Source organism: Crocodylus siamensis, chromosome 8 (assembly GCF_052110815.1).
Source record: "Crocodylus siamensis isolate JL-2025a chromosome 8, ASM5211081v1, whole genome shotgun sequence".
NCBI classification, from domain to species: domain Eukaryota; kingdom Metazoa; phylum Chordata; order Crocodylia; family Crocodylidae; genus Crocodylus; species Crocodylus siamensis.
In genome coordinates, this window is record NC_143402.1 from 47,041,611 (window position 1) to 47,058,014 (window position 16,404).

Below are 16,404 nucleotides of genomic sequence, written 5' to 3' on the forward strand. Positions count from 1 at the left end.
CAAGAGATGCCACAGCGCGCCACTCCATGTTGGCACTATTAGGTTCACAAGCACCATTCAGAGATCCTTTTGAGGGGTTCCTCAGGGTGCCGCTGCGCAATGTTAGGGTTACAAATATGATTCACAAGAATTACCTAGAAACTTCAAACAGAAACCCCAAGGTGTGCATGTTCTGAGTTTCTTGCCTAGAAAAAGTGCTCCATTGTTTTTCTGTAGCTAAAAGGAGTGAAAAGGGAGAGCTGGCATTTTCCAAGGGGGCCCTCAGGTCTGTCCAGCTGTGCCTTGAGTCTAACGAGATCGAGAACTACTTCTTTAAGGGGGGGCATTGGCTGCAGAGTTCAGTGATCCCCTCCCCAGCTTCATTGGGACATGGGGACGCTTCCTTCCTTCTCAGCCTAAATGTGTATGCTGTTGTGTGTTGCTGTTACCCAGCTGCTATGTTGTACTCTAGAGGTGCTTGCATTTAAAGCAGAGGAAACCATTCCTCCTGTCCTGTGTATATATTACCACCCAGTCTGGCTGCAACTCACAGAAGGAAATAATGCACTAGTTCTAAGTAACGCTGAAGGAATGTGACTAAAATGACCCAGAAGGTGTTTGTAGGAACAAAGGCTTTGCTCTGCTGGGGCCCCCAGCTGCAGCATCAAGATCCCTACTGAAATAAATGCAACTTTTGCTGGGACTACATAAAACGGAACAACTTATAAGCACTTCATGATATCGAGGGGTAGGAAAATCAGATGCATGTAAATAATCATAAATGTTGCTAAGCGTGGAAAATAAATATTACCTTAAATATAAAAAGGTTTAAAAAGTACCAAAATATTCAATTCATACAAGTATCAGAACACAAAGGTTTAAAAAGGAGACAACATTTGAATTAGTAAGTAAAAAAAAATCAAAGAACTCTCTTTAATTTGTGAAACACTATCTCCAGGAAGAACTGTAGGTGATGGGTGGAAGAATTAAAGTGAAAGTTGGATGGAGATAGATACTAACATACAGATTATCATCAGGGATCCTGGTTTCCTCTGATTTAAAAAAATCCCCGATTTTTGGTTAAAAAAAGTAACCCCAAATCCACATTTTTCCACGATTTAAAGGAAACACCACTAATATATTATAAATATATTATATAGAGAGTTTATATAGATCTATATATTATATATATATTATATATATAGATATATATCTATATATTAGTGGTGTTTCCTTTAAATCATGGAAAAATGTGGATTTGGGGTTACTTTTTTTAACCAAAAATCGGGGTTTTTTTTAAATCAGAGGAAACCAGGATCCCTAATTATTATGTTGAGATCTCTATGTGCTTAAACATGTTTGAGGATCTGAGCCAGAATACTCTGATTCAGATAGATAAGACTTGGAGACAGTCACTGATCTACATGTGTCAGAGATGACACTGAGTAGGTGCTTGCTCTGCCTTCCCTGAAACTAGTGAAGAGGCTATGCAAGTGGAAATGAAAGGCAAACATAGCACCTGTGTGGGGTGGCAGCCAGAGATAGGGGTAGGAATCAGGTGGGGTGAATAATAAATGCTTTTGGTTTGTTTGGCTGTTGCACAGAACAATCATGAGAAAAAATGCTGCAGGTACAATTAAAGGAGAAAGCAACCAAAAGAACGTAATTGCTGGTGAACAACATATTTCATTTGCCTCAAAACAAAAAAGTTTATGTTTGGGATGCCTTAATCCTTTTTTAATCCTTTAAAAAATAAGGAAAATATTTGGAGCTTTCAGAAATCCCCTTTCCTCCCTCTCCCTCTTTTCTATGGCAAAACCATTTGCCTAATTCATCCCAAAGCCATGAACTGTTTTCAGTCACTCCAAATTAGTGTATTTTGGTAAAGTTACCATTCACCAAAAATGTACCCCCAACTCTATCCCCTGGCTTCTTGTCCTCATTCTGCTGCTGCTCTGTCTTGTGACCATGGGCACATCTCTTTCTTGCTTCAGGCCTCAAGTTTTCCCTCTTGCCGTTCCAGATTTAGATGACACACACTTTGAAGGAGGATTGGTGTCTTCCCTATGTTTGTCCAGGGACAAATGATATTCCAGTAACATGGGAAAAGAGTGTTCAGGGTAGGGCCTTTCAATCTAGCTAGCAAGGATGACTTGTCCTTTATACAACAAAGTTACTACATAAGGAAAGCTTCAAAAGTTTCTCTGCTCTTTTCTTTCTTCTCAGGGGAAATCATTCACCAGAGTATCGCTTCCACAGAACAATCGGACAAAGGGAAACATTTGAAAAAAATATATTTGTTACCGTTTCAGTCTTCCACAGTACAATTTTCCTGGTGCTTTGTCAATCTGAGTTTCCTGCTGGGATACAGATCAAGACAAAGGAAGTGTAGCTGCATCCTTTTCTAGACTCCAGCTTCTTTTTTCCCCATTAATTCCAAGCGCAAGCCACATTGACTTATTGACTTTGTCTTTCACATCAGTAACTTTCTATGTGATTGCTATTTATTGTAAATTATTTGAATCAGAGCCTGAAATTTACTATAAGCTTATCATCCAGCATAGTGGTGCTCTGGCTGGGTTGGTCCAAAGGCTGAACCACAAATAAATGCTTACGAGTGCTCATCATAGTTCAGGTTTTTTCCTGGTTTACTTCTCTTTGTAACTCACTACATGCTTCTCTTTTCCTTTCACCTAAGTCTTCTTGGAGATATATGTCATGGCTACCATGGGCACTGGGGAACTTCACTGATGCCTGTGAAACATCCGTTCATCTGCAGAAAGCAAGCTTCACATTGTCAAGGCGAAGAAGGAAGACCACCTCATCAGCATTTAGAGAGCTGGTGACCTGTGTTAGTCTGAACTTAGGCAGAAGGCAAGGCAGGTTGACAACTAAATTGTTCCTAGTCATGAGCCTTCATAGGTTACATGGTCAGAGGCTGAGCAGACAAAGTCAGTTACATGATAGATACAGGAGGAAGGGTCTTCCTGTGGATAGGAAGAGGACTGGGAGTCAAGAGGTTAGTATTTGTTTGTGGTAGCAACAGAATCAGTGAGGACAGTGGGATGCAGCCCCTGGTGTTACTTTCAGGGGTATTGTAGCTCCGGTGTTGACACCACTACTTCCAACTGAAACTGCCCCACATGCTTCTTCTGTTTCCAGAAAGCATGTGCAAGGCTGAGCTGGGAAGTGGTTGCAGTGGAAGTGGTGGGGAGATACTTTTGCTGGCATTAGCTCCTGCCACACACAATCCTTTCCTAGTCTGGCCCCAGAGAGTGTCTTTATCCTGAGATGCTCATGGTCTAAGTTCTTACTCTGTACCACCTGCAAGGGGGTTATGAGGATGAATTGGTTAGTGTTTGTATAGTATTGCTTGACCTTTGGGCAGAAAGCAATACAGCAGGACAAATGATGGTTTGTAGTAACCCCTCCACTGTGTCTGCTCTCATGGTTCTTGCTTTTCTCTTGCAATCCTGTCTTGCAGGGCAGTGGGTCCTGAATTTATTTCATGCCTCACATGGCTGTATCGGTGCCAGGAAATATTTATGCACTTGCTGTTTAATGAATTCCTGCCATAAACTGGTAGGGCAGGAGTTACAGTAATGTTAAGGGATGACTGTTAACAGACTATCCCTGTTGGTGATCTAGGCTCTCCTGGTTTGATGAGCTGCCATCTTTTGTCTCAGCAGAGATATGTATGGCTTGTGTTTCTGATTCTCCACAGCTGTGGGTATAGCCTGCTGCCTGGACACTATTCACGCTCCATTATGATGCAATCTTAGGCATGATTTTGCTGATTGTCCAAACCAGTGCTTGGCAGGAGCTGTTGGCTGGGAGCCAGGCATATGGAGAGCAGCTGTTTTCTGAAAAAAGGATGATTTGGGGGTGGGGGAAGGGAAGTGCTGGTAGGAAAGTTTCCTTTTGCAAGGCAAAATTGCTAGATCACGGGAAGGCTCAGAGGGTCCACTGTAAGGGCTTGTTGCATTGGGAAAGACGAATGGTTTCCTACTGTAGCAGTATCATCTCTTTCAGAGATGCATACAACACCCTCTCAACAGTGAGAATACTGCTGGTGAGGACAGTGAGCACAGGCTAGGAAGCCTTCTCTCAAGGGTCTCCTAATATTTTCATTCCCAGGATGTGTCTGCATGGCATTCACATCCTCACAGCCCCACCCTTGCAGTTTCACTGGTAGGAGCACCTAGGTATAAGGGAATGGAAGCCATCAGTGTTTCAGACACCTCAAGCCAAAGTCATTTTTGTTTGACTGGATCAAGCACCTACCCAGGAACTCAGGAAGGCTCTTTTCCCTTCTGGGACTTGAGGGTCCATGCAGTTCAGAGCAGCCAGTCTGCCTTCTTGCTACAATGGCTCTCTGGGGCTTTTCAGAGGACACAAAAGCTGGAGCTAAGCCCACATGCTGGCCTGCTCCAGAATGCTCTCCTGTGGTCCTAAGGAGACAATGCAGTGGTCCCTGCAATGGAGGCATCTCCTAGGGAGCCCAAATGTCTATTCTGTGGCCCCCTCTGCCATGTCCCTACCTGGCAGAATGTGGGAGATTGACAAGAGGGCAGCCTGAGCCAGCTGAGCAGGGGTAGACAGCCCGCCAGCTGTGCTGTGCTCTCACCAACACAGCCACATAACATGACAGGGCAAAGACTAGCGTTAAGCCAGGCCACAGAAAACTCCCTCTGCCTCTGTGAGTTGGGCTAGCACGATCTTTGTGGCTACCAGAGCAGAAGCAGAGGCACAAAAGGTGCCTACACACAAAGCAGCAAGGCTGCTCCGACGCACTGTAATTACAGCGTGTCAGAGCAGGCTCGATTAATTGAGTCTGGAGTGTGGGAATTACTGTGCTCCAGCAGACTCCAGCATCTATCTCATAGTGTCCCCTCACTTAAAAATGGTGACAGGCAGTCAAACGAGATTTAGTTAAAGTGACCTTGCCATCATTTTAAAGTGTGGGGATGCTGATACAGGAGACACACTAGGCATTTTAATGTGCCCCCACCACTCCTGGAGCACGTGTATAAACTCCCAAAGAGAGCAAATGACTTGTTCAAGTTCAGTGAGTCTGCAACAGAGCCAGAAGCAGATGTCAGGTGAGTAAACTGCGTGCTATCTGTTCTCACCTCTGCACATCCAGCTTCCTACCGGGGGCAGGGAGGGAAAGTGTGTATCCCTTACATAATGCCTTGGATACCTTGAAAATGGCCGTGTCCTAGACTCAGCATATTCCTTTACAGGCATGGTCCATGTCTATGTTTGTGTCTGCTTCTTAGACTTGGGTTGTTTGCACAGTAAGATCTAGTTTCCAGTCACTTGCTCTCTGGACCCAGAAGTTACATAACCCTCCTCTCAGTCTGTTGTGTTTTCAGGGCCACGAAATGCATGTTGTAGCCACTTGCAAATCAACTCTTCAATCAGAATCCTTCCCCCTGCCCTGCCCTGGCTGTGCTCTGGGTTGGAGGCAGAACTGTCCTTAGTGGTGGGTGGCATGAGGGACTTCCCAGGGTGCCATGGTCAGCGGGGTCACACATGCACGCACACCCTGCCCTGCTCTGCTCGTGCAGAGTGAGAGCTGTTGTTGGGGGACTTCAGTGGCAACTAATCCTGGGGGCTTGGCAGTAGGGCCTGTCCCCTGCCCAGCTGCACCCAGAGTTTATTAGAGCCAGCTAGCTGGGGCAGCGGGATAGAAAGTGGGATAAAACTTTGATGACTCAGTTCTCACTCACTGGCGAGTTACAGTAAGCAATATAAAGTAGATAAGATGTCTTTGCATACTTATTTGCATTATTTTTTCAGTGTGTGACAATTTTTCAAAAAATACAGTATTTTGAGCTTCCAATATGATCATTTCATATTTAAGACCTGACAAAGTTGGCTCAGCAAGAGTGGCAGGTGCTGACAGAAAGCATGATGGGCTGGGAGGAGGGTGCTGAGGGCTGGGCCAAGGACAAGACAGCCATCTGCCGCGAGAAGGCAGCATGGCTGAACAACCTCACTTTACACACCAAGGGGTTTGCCATCACTAACATGCTGGGGCTGGAGGCTGAGCTGCACTCCCCCTCCCCCACCCCCGCCCACTGCAGCCACTGCCATCACTGCAGAGGATGTGGGTTTGGGTGGCACTGGGTGGTGGTGCTCTGACATTTGGGCTCAGCTTCATGGGAGGGCAGCCCTGCCTGTTGCCCACTCACCTGCTCTTCCTGCTGCCCTGTGCTGAGCCTCTGCTGCCACCCAGCCCTGTTGCCTAGACCTAGGCCAGCATCTCAGGTGATCAGATGCACGCTGTCCTGCAATAGCCCATCGGGTCCCCTGCCACCCACAGCCACAAGGGCACTTGTGCCTCTTATGGATGCACCCCACCATACACACACCCACGCATCCATCTATTCACTCCCTCACACACATGCACACCTCCACACCCCCACCCCCACATATACCCCTCTCATGTATACCCCACACACTTACCCGCCACACACACAGCCCACACATACTTCCATACCCACTCCCTCATGCACACCCTCACACCCACCTCCCATGTATATAGTCCCCAAACACCCTTACACACACACCCACACTCACCCCCCATACACACACAGCACTGGTGACTTGTGGGGGTCACCAGCAGGGAGCACCAAAATACAAGTTTGCCCAGGGTACTCTTTTCTGTAAGGCTAGTGCTGGTTGAAGAAAGGGACCTGTTACCCAGAGCTGGCCTTAGGAAAAATGGGGCCTTGGTGAACTTGTGTTTTGGCGCCCCACCAGTGCCTCCTCCTGATGTCTCCCCAAGTCACCAGTGCTCTGTGTGTGTGCATGGGGTGTGTGGGGGGTGAGGCGTGGGGGGTGTGTGTGGGGGAGTGTGTGTGTAGGTTGTCTGTGTGGGGTGTGAGGAAGGGTGGAATTTGTGTCTGGGGGTGGGGTATACTGGGGGTGGTTGTGTGTGGGGTGTGGAGAGGTGGGTGCGTGTGTTGCGAAGTGGGGTGGCTGTGTGTGCAGTTTGTGAGGTTGTGTAGGGTGTAGGGGGCCATGCATGGGTGTGTGTGTGTGTGTAGGGGGGGTGAACTATGTGTTAGGAATGTAAATATCATTAAAAAATATTTATGTAATCTTCTCTAATTATATTGGTTAAACAATTAACCAATAATACAGAAGCTAGGACATAGCTGCTGCTGGGAGCCACTCCTGGCTTCCAGGACCCTTTGATTAATTTCAACCGTTGTATGACATGATAATACTAAAAGTGATCAAAATGTATGATAATTTTTGAGGCAGTTAATTGATGCCACATATACAAAACCCAAGTCACTCTCGGAGTTTTAACTGAGTTTCAGGTTTGCTGTCAGCACTTTCTTGTGACTGCTTATCTAGAAAAAAAATTAATGCTTCAACTTTGATGACTCAGTTCTCACTCACTGGCAAGTTACAGTAAGCAATATAAAGTAAATAAGATGTCTTTGCATACTTATTTGCATTATTTTTTCAGTGTATGACAATTTTTCAAAAAATACAGTATTTTGAGCTTCCAATATGATCATTTCATATTTAAGACCTGACAAAGTTGGCTCAGCCAGACAACAGCCCAGGTGAAGCCCTACCCTGGGTGGGAGGATGCTCCTGTGAAGGAGCAGCTAATTGCTTAAAGGAGGAGTCATTAGGCCTCTTGCTGTTTTCCTCTTAGGCTATGGTATAAGTAGGGACCTAGTGATTTTGCAGTTTTGCAGTTTTCACTGAAACCTCGGCATAGGTAAGGAGCAGGGGGGAAAAAAGGAGCTGCAAACAGGAAATGGTGGGAAGCCCTGGTGACCTAAAGCACAGAGAGGAGTGTGCATGTCTGGTGGAGGCCCCACCCCGCTCTGATTACCAAGGGGCCTTAGAAGTTCTGCCCCTCTCTGGAGATTGACAGATGGCTATCTATCAATCTCGGAGGGGAGGGACTTCTGGGGCCCCTTGGCCAATCAGAGGCATGGGGGGGATGCCATGCTTCACTGCAAAAATGGTGACCAGTGCTATGCTCAGACTGCAAAGTTGGAAGGCAGGTGCCACGAATTCAGTAGGTCCCTAGCAATGGGTACTAGCTCCCCTCACCACTCCCCTTTCCCCTACTCCTCCCTCCCTCCCTCCTGCCTATTCTGTTACCTTCTGGTCCCTGCTGGAGCGCTGCGCAGCTTCCCTTCCCTTCTCTCGCCCTGAGCTAAACAATAACTGGTAAGCTAACAGAGTATCACTGGGTTTATTGGTTAAAATGGTTAATCATTTCATCTTTCACATCCCTCGTGTGTGTGCGTGCATGTGTGGGGGAGATGTGTGGGGTGTGTGTTTGTGGGCTTCAGTGAGGTAGGGATGTGTGTGTGTGGGGGGCATAAGGAGCACATGTGCCCCAACAGCTGTGGGTGGCAGGAGACCTTGTGGGCTATCGTGGGGCAGCTTATATCTGCTCACCTGAGATGTTGGCCTGGTGCTGGGCAACAGGGCTGGGGGCAGCAGGAGCTTGGCACAGAGCAGCAGAAAGGGCAGACAGGCAGGCAGGGCTGTCCTTACAGGCGGCCGAGCCCCAGCAGCAGGGCACCACTTCCCAGTGCTACCTGGTCACCTGCACCCTCACCCTCAGCAGTTGTGGTGGTGGTCAGCAGCAGGGACTGCAGCTTGGCCTTCAGCCCCAACAGGTTGGTGATAGTAAAACCTGTGGTGTGCAAGCTGGGGCTGCCCGGCCATGCCACCTTCTCACTGGGCACTGCTGCCTTACCCTTGGTCTGGCCCCTGGTGCCCTCATCCCAGCCTGTCATGCTGCCTGGTTGTGCCCACCACTGCCACTGCTACCCCAGGAGCCTTTTTATCTTGCTGTCTTGGCTGGCTGGCTCCAGTGAGCTCTGAAGATGGCTGGGGTGTGGGGAGGGAGAGGGTAGGCCTTGCTGCCTAGTCCCAGGGATTAATTGCCACCAGAATCCCACACTGGCTCCTGCCTGACATGAGCAGTGGGGCAGGGCAGTGTGTGTGTAGGGGTGGGGTATCCACCTGACCATGGCACCCTGAGCAGTTGCCCATGCTGCCCACCCCTAAGGCTGGCTCTGCTGTTACCCCTTAGTAGTCATTTTAGTGTGACCCCTTTTTAGCTTCCTTGTGATAGAAGAAAAAGGCTTTGTTAGAAAGCCTTTAGTTAGGCTTTCTGCACTGTTGTTTGATATTGTTGGTGTCACTGGGCATAACCCTGGGTAACTTAGAGAGATGGAAAACCACGAGTGTCAAGAAAGTCCTTCTGCTCCAGGTTCAAATGAGCCAAAACCCCCCCTTGCCCAACCTTTGTAACCCTTTCTATGGCGCCTGCAATCTCCTGTCCTTCTGGAAAGCAGGCAAGCTAAAACTGTTATCTGTGAAATGCAAGGGCACCGCTCAAAGAGAGAAAGGAGGAAAGAAAGGAAAAGAAGAGGGGGGCCAGCTGGTGGAAAATCACTCACAGTAAAACTGACCAGGATATAAAATCCCGCTGTTGCAGGGTTAAGTGCGCAGGATTTGAGACAATACAGTCTCCCTGCGCCTTTTACTTGAGCTCAAATAAACTCTGTCTGCTTCTCCCCCCAGTGTGTTTATTTGGCACGACGCACACCGGGCAATGAACCCAATTGTTGCCTCCCTTGGGCACCTTGTGCCGGCAACAGTTTTGGCGCCCAACGTGGGGCTCGAGGCTAACATTTCGCCTTGCCCGGATCCCTCCTGGGGTCGACGACTTGCGGCAACAACCGACGCCCAGCGCGCACCGGTGGTTTCATCGGGGGCCTCGGTGGAGACGTGGTTTGATCGACCCCGGAGGGCACAACGGTGCAACGCGCTCTAATAGTGGAGAAGCGATCGTGGGCGACGGTGTGGAACCGGTCCCTCGGATAAGGTAGGATAAGCTTAGCAGTCTGAGCATTGCCTGTTAAGACCTGGGGACTCCCAGTGTCTCCCTGTAGGACCTGGGGACGCCCGGTGTCTCCCTGGAGTATGGGCAGGGACAGAGTACAATTGGCAGGGCATGGTGTACACCCTTAGAATGCATTCTGACTAATTGGAAATTGTTTAAGTCAGATTTAATGACTAAAAATAATCTTAAAAGGTTCTGTACAGTGAAATAGCCTCAATATCAACTGGAGGATCAGGAAAGGTGGCCTCCGAAAGAGTCAGTTAACTACAATACAATCCTCCAATTACTCCTGTTTTGTCAGCGGACGGGTAAGTGGAATAAACATTTGTATGCACAATTGTTCATGGCTTTACGAAATAAAACAAATATTTTGCAGAAGTGTAATTTGACTCCCACAGAATCAGTAGTTGTTAGTGTTAAATCTCAGCATTCCCTCCCCATTACTATAATGCCAGAGTCGGCATCCCCTTCGGCTTTAACACCTCCACCATATAAAGATCAGATGCCCCCACTTCCAGAGATTCCTCCCTCAGTGGGATTTTATCCTTTACTTACTGAAACTGTAATAGCCTGGCCTGGGGCAGATGGCCATGCAGCCCAGACCATGCAAGTATACACCCATGTACCTTTTAACCCGGTGAACCTGGCAGCTTTTAAGGCACAGGCTGGAAAATTTTCAGCTAGCCTGAGTAAGTTTATCTCTGTCTCTGAAGAATGTTTAGCTAGTCACAAGCCTGATTGGGATGATTGTAATATCCTTATGCGAACCTTATTATCTGAAGTAGAGCAGAATCAAGTTATTTCCAAAGCAAGGGAGGAAGCACAGCGGAGGCATGAAAGGGATCCCATCAATGTTTCTGGTCCGGCAGATGTGGTTCCCCTAGCAGACCCTAGATGGGACCCTAGCAACCCTGTGGATCATACCCGTCTTACCTCTTACAAAGAACTGCTTATGCATGGGCTCAGGCACTCGGCTGTCTGACATAATAATTGGGCAAAGCCGTATAAAATGGTACAGGAGCCAAAGAAAAGTCCCGTTGCATTCCTACAGCGCATCCGAGACGCCATTCAGCAAAATACCAATACAGACCCTGATGATCAGGCGACGGAGGCAATTATAAAGAATATTTTTACCAGCTGTGCAGCCCCTGATACAAAGAGAAAGTTACAAAAAAAGGAAGAGTTAATGGGTATGTCTGTAGCACAAATCCTGGAGACTGCAAACAGGGCGTATACCCTCAGAGAAGGAGAAAAGGACAAGAGACGAGTTAGAATGCTAGTAGCAGCAGTACAGGCTGGAGTCAGAGAAAGGCCACAAGAAGGTGGGAGAGGCAGAGGTATAAGGGGTCGTGGGCGCGGGCGCCCTGGCCCACAAGAAAGACGCCTGGGACGGAACCAGTGTGCCTTATGCCAGCAAGAGAAACACTGGAAGAATAAATGCCCAAAGAAAGGGAGAGACTGCACTCCTGTAATGGCAGGGGAAGGACAGGAGTAGGGGTGTCAGGGAAAACGGACCACCCCACCCCCGGAACCCCGAGTAAAAATGCGGGTGGGGAATTCAGAAATTGATTTTTTTTGGTAGACTCCGGGGCAGCACGGACCGCTGTAAATCAACCTCTTCAACTTCCTGTAGCAGACTCTCTCACTGTGGTGAGTGCCACGGGGAAAAAAAGACTCAGTGCCCCATGTATACTCCTGCAGAATGTGCTCTGGGAGACCGGGCTCTTTCTCACAAATTGGTCTATCTTCCAAATTGCCCAACACCCCTGCTAGGACGAGACCTGCTTTGTCGATTAGGTGCATCACTGCATTTTACCCAGGATAAAATAACCCTCACATTGCCCCCTGAAAATGCATGGATAATGACCCTCGCGGTTAAACCCTCGGCTATAAACGCTCCCCCGGAGTGGAACCAGTGGGAAGACCAGGTATACCCTTTGGTATAGGCAAAGGGGGTCCCCGGAAAGGCTACACATCAAACCCCCATTAATATCCAACTACTGCCAGGAAAAGGTCCAGTACAAATCAAGCAGTACCCAATCAAAAAGGAAGCCAAAAAGGAACTGCAAGAAACTATAAACCGTTTCCTAAAATACAACATACTGCGAAAGTGTCAGTCAGCCTAAAACACTCCTGTCTTGCCTGTACTAAAGCCTGATGGCACATATCGACTGGTGCAGGACCTAAGGGCGATTAACGAACGGGTTAAAACTATTCATCCCCTCATCCCAAACCCGTATACCTTGCTGGCCTCCATAGGGGGGGCAATATACTCATTTCTCAGTTCTTAATTTGAAAGACGCTTTCTTTACGATTCCAGTTGACCCCCCCTCTCAAAAAATATTCTCTTTTGAACGGGAGGACAAAAAAAGGGTTAAAAAACAACTTTGTTAGACAATATTAGCCCAGAGATTTAAAAACTCTCCTACCCTTTTCGGCCAGTCCTTAGCTAAGGACTTGGAGGAGTAAAATAATAAACATAGAGTTCTCTTATTACAATATGTGAATGATTTATTAATTACTGCTGTAGATTTAATCTCTTGCCTTAACGCCACTGTAAGCCTCCTAAACTTTATGGGACTTCAAGAATATCGAGCGGCTCAAAATAAAGCTCAAATTGCTCTCCCTAAAGTATGATACCTGGAATTTCACATAAGACACGGGGAGTGCCAGCTTTCAAGTAAACGAAAAGAGGCTATATGCCAAGTTCCCACCCCAAGCAACCGTAAGCGGCTCAAGGTGTTTCTTGGCATGGCAGGTTTTTGCAGAATATGAATCCCTGAATTTGGACTATGGGCAAAACCACTATATGACTATAAAAGGGGCAGACCATGACCCCTTTTATTGGACTCCAAAAGCCGACAAGGCATTTAAAATACTAAAAAGGAAACTAATGAAAGCCCCTGCCCTAAGTTTACTAAACCCTTCTAAACCTTTCCAATTGTATGTGCATAAATGAAAAAAAATGGCTCTAAAAATGCTTACTCAATTGTTCGGGGCGTAAAAACATCCCATTGCTTATTTCTCCAAACAGCTTGATCCAGTTGCCAAGGGATGGCCAGCGTGTTTATGAGCACTTGCGGCAACTGCCCTAGTACTTAAAAAAGCTAAAAAATTAACGCTGAGAGGAGTTGTGCAAATGTATACCCCTCATATGGTCCAGGTTCTACTAAACGTGAAGGGGGGTCTCTGGCTCACCCAGGCTCGGGTGGCTCGGTACCAAGCTAAGCTTTTAAAAAACCCTGAAATAACTCTGCAGCCCTGCCCCTCCCTCAACCTGGCTACTCTCTTACCTAAAACAAAAGAACAAAAGCATAATTGTTTAGACATCATAGATGCACAGTACTCCAGCCGTGCAAACCTACAGAATCAGCCACTTCTAAATGCTAATTGTAAGTAGTACATTAATGACAGTAGCATTGTTGTAAAAGGGCAAAGAAGGGCAGGTTATGCTATTGTGACCCTCTATAATATTGTTGAGGCCAAGGGTTTGCCCACCGGAACATCTGCTCAACTTGCTGAACTGGTGGCCCTGACCCGGGCGCTAGAACTATCAAAAAAAAAATGGGTCAACATCTATACTGACTCTAGGTATGCTTATAAAATATTGTGTGCCCATGCTGGCCTATAAAAACAAAAAAAACTACTAACAGCCCAAGGCTCCCCAGTAAAGTATAAACCCCAAATTCTCCGACTCCTGGAAGCTATTCAACTTCCCGCAGCAGTGGCAATAATGCACTGTAAGGCTCATCAGAAAAAAAATCCAGACGTAGCCAAAATAACACCCGGACAGACAGAAAAACTAAAAATGCTACCACCCTGAAAACGCCAAAACCTGCTAACACCCTCATGCATGCCCCTCACTCCATCAGTGGGGGAGCTCCTGAATCCCCAGTACTCGTACAAATCAGACTCTCAAGCGTCATCTATCAAAGATCTGCCAGGAGGCCTCTCTGCAATGGCCCGATGCTTTGCCCCTTGCTTTGCTTCGTATCCGTGCCCCCTCCCCCAAAAAAGATTAGAGCTTAGCCCCTTTAAAATTATGTTTAAAAGGGCATAGCCTATAAACAAGACGCCGGTTCCAGCAAAAAAATAAAAAATAAAATGTAATATTTTGTCATAATATATGTGCTCTCTATCTACTGTTCTTTCTTCTCTCCACAGGTACACTAAAAACTTGCAGCCTCTTCCGCTAGATGCTCCAGTCCACTCGTTAGAGCCGAAAATTCCGTGCTCATTCAAACCTAAAAGAATGAGCCCCTCCAAAAAAAAATAAAAAAAACCTCACCCTGTCCTACTAGTTTCCCACACAGCGACAAAAGTCAATGGACACAAGAACTAAATTCATCACGAAACAAACTTGGCATAATCTTTCTCCCGGCGTACAAAATAAGCCAATTAGCCAAGCTGTATCGTCAACTTTCTGCGTTTCTTACAAAATTTGCCAATAACACTTTAACTATTAAAAAAAGCCTTAACTCCAAAATTTATCAACTTCGTTTATTATCTCTTCAAAACCGTCAGGCTCTAGATTATGTTTTAGCATCTCAAAGCGAGATATATACTCTAATTAAAAACAAATACTGTACTTATGTCCTAAAAAATTCCCAAAATATTAACAAACACATTTTGTCAGCCAAACAAGCTTTTAAGCAGTAAAAAAGTCAAAAATGTAAACCCACTATTTTTAATTCTCTCTAAAGCTGGTTGCCCAACCTCAAAGGCCTAAAAATGGGCATCCTTCACCTCCTGGTCACCGATGTTATATTGTATTTAATTACCCTCCTCTTATTTATGTGCTATAATGCCCTCCTGCGCAAAGTCTGTGCATCTCCCTTCCCGAGCACTTCACTATACCCCTACATTAAAAATCCCAATCCTCAAACACTCAGTCACATTTTATCTTCAGAATATGAGAAAACTCAGCCAAAACTTTATTGAGTATTCTCAAAGGGGGGAGCTGTTGGTGTCACTGGGCATAACCCTGGGTAACTCAGAGAGATGGAAAACCACGAGTGTCAAGAAAGTCCTTCTGCTCCAGGCTCAAATGAGCCAAAACGCCCCCCTTGCCCAACCTTTGTAACCCTTTCTATGGTGCCTGCAATCTCCTGTCCTTCTAGAAAGCAGACAAGCTAAAACTGTTATCTATGAAATGCAAGGGCACCGCTCAAAAAGAGAAAGGAAAAAAAAAAGAAAAAGAAGAGCGGGGCCAGCTAGTAAAAAATCACTGACAGTAAAACTGACCACAATATAAAATCCTGCTATTGCAAAATTAAGTGCGCAGAATTTGAGACAATACAGTCTCCCTGCGCCTTTTACTTGAGCTCAAATAAACTGTCTACTTCTCCCCCCAGTGTGTTTATTTGGCGCGACACACACCGGGCAACGAACACAATTGTTGCCTCCCTCGGGCACCTTGTGCCGACAACAATATGTATATGAGATACTCAGTTGTTGTCTGTGTTATTTTTTTAGCAGCCCACATGGCCAATTCTAGAACTAGAATTACAACATCCTAAATACAGAGCAGGTAAAACTCAAGAGAGGGGAAATGGTTGCTTCATTCAAATTGTTTATTACTTTTTTGGAGTCTCTCTCTCTACTAAGATTTACCTAAATCAAGCACTCAATAAATTCTTGTTAAAAATTCCACTTTACACTATTTGGGAAATCCTGGGGTGGGTGGAGTAAGGCCCACTCAAAACTAAAGGCTTATCCCTCTAATACTGTGAGGAGGGGCCGAAACAGGCCCCAACTGAGACTAAAACCACTCCCCCACACAAAAAAACCCAGAAGTGAAGTCATGTTTAAAACGAAGGAACTAGAACAAGACCTCAAGAAGAGATCCCCGGAGAGCATTTACAGGTAACTTACCTAATTCAGAGAGGCATAAGCTTTCATAGCCAACTTCATTAGATGTTGTCGCCTATGAAAGCACATCCCTTTCTGAAACAGTCTCTAAAGATGTCTTTACATGTGCTCCTGGGGTGGGACGCTTTAATGAGAATGGCTCCCAGAAGCAGCATCTGGTGTATGAAAGAAGAGGGAAGAGCTAGGTCGCCTGTCAGGACAAGGGAGGCCAAGAGGCACTCCCGTACTGTCCAGCCAGGGGTTTGGACAAAGTTGTCTCTGACCCCAAGACTCACTGCACCAGGGTCACCACCACCCTGGATCTCTGCAACAGGTACAAACCCCTCACAGCACCAGTAGAACCAGCAGAGCTGCCAGCTTCTGTGAGTGAGAAAGAAACACGACCAGCTACCATCCCTAGGATGAAACGCAGGCTGGTCATTGTGGAAGACTCCCTCCCAAGGTGGACAGAGGGAACCATCTGCTGCCCCAACCCCTTAGCCCAGGTCTGCTGCCTCCTGGGAGCCCATATCTGGGATGCGGTTGAGAAGATCCGAAAACTTATCTGGCGCTCTGACCACTACCCCAAGCATCTTATCCATGTGAGCACAAATTACACTGCTTGGAGCAACCCCACCCAGGTCATGAATGACTACAGGGATCTGGGCATG

At 46.7% G+C, this 16,404-nt stretch overlaps 1 long non-coding RNA gene across 1 annotated transcript; it reads left to right on the plus strand.

Annotated features, from left to right (window-relative positions):
• The first annotated feature begins 7,991 nt into the window (after window positions 1-7,991).
• On the plus strand, window positions 7,992-15,119 carry LOC149858422 (uncharacterized). The gene is made up of 3 exons (XR_016443874.1): window positions 7,992-8,190; window positions 10,076-10,191; window positions 14,048-15,119. It is a non-coding gene; the product is annotated as an uncharacterized LOC149858422 (long non-coding RNA).
• The last annotated feature ends 1,285 nt before the right edge of the window (window positions 15,120-16,404 follow it).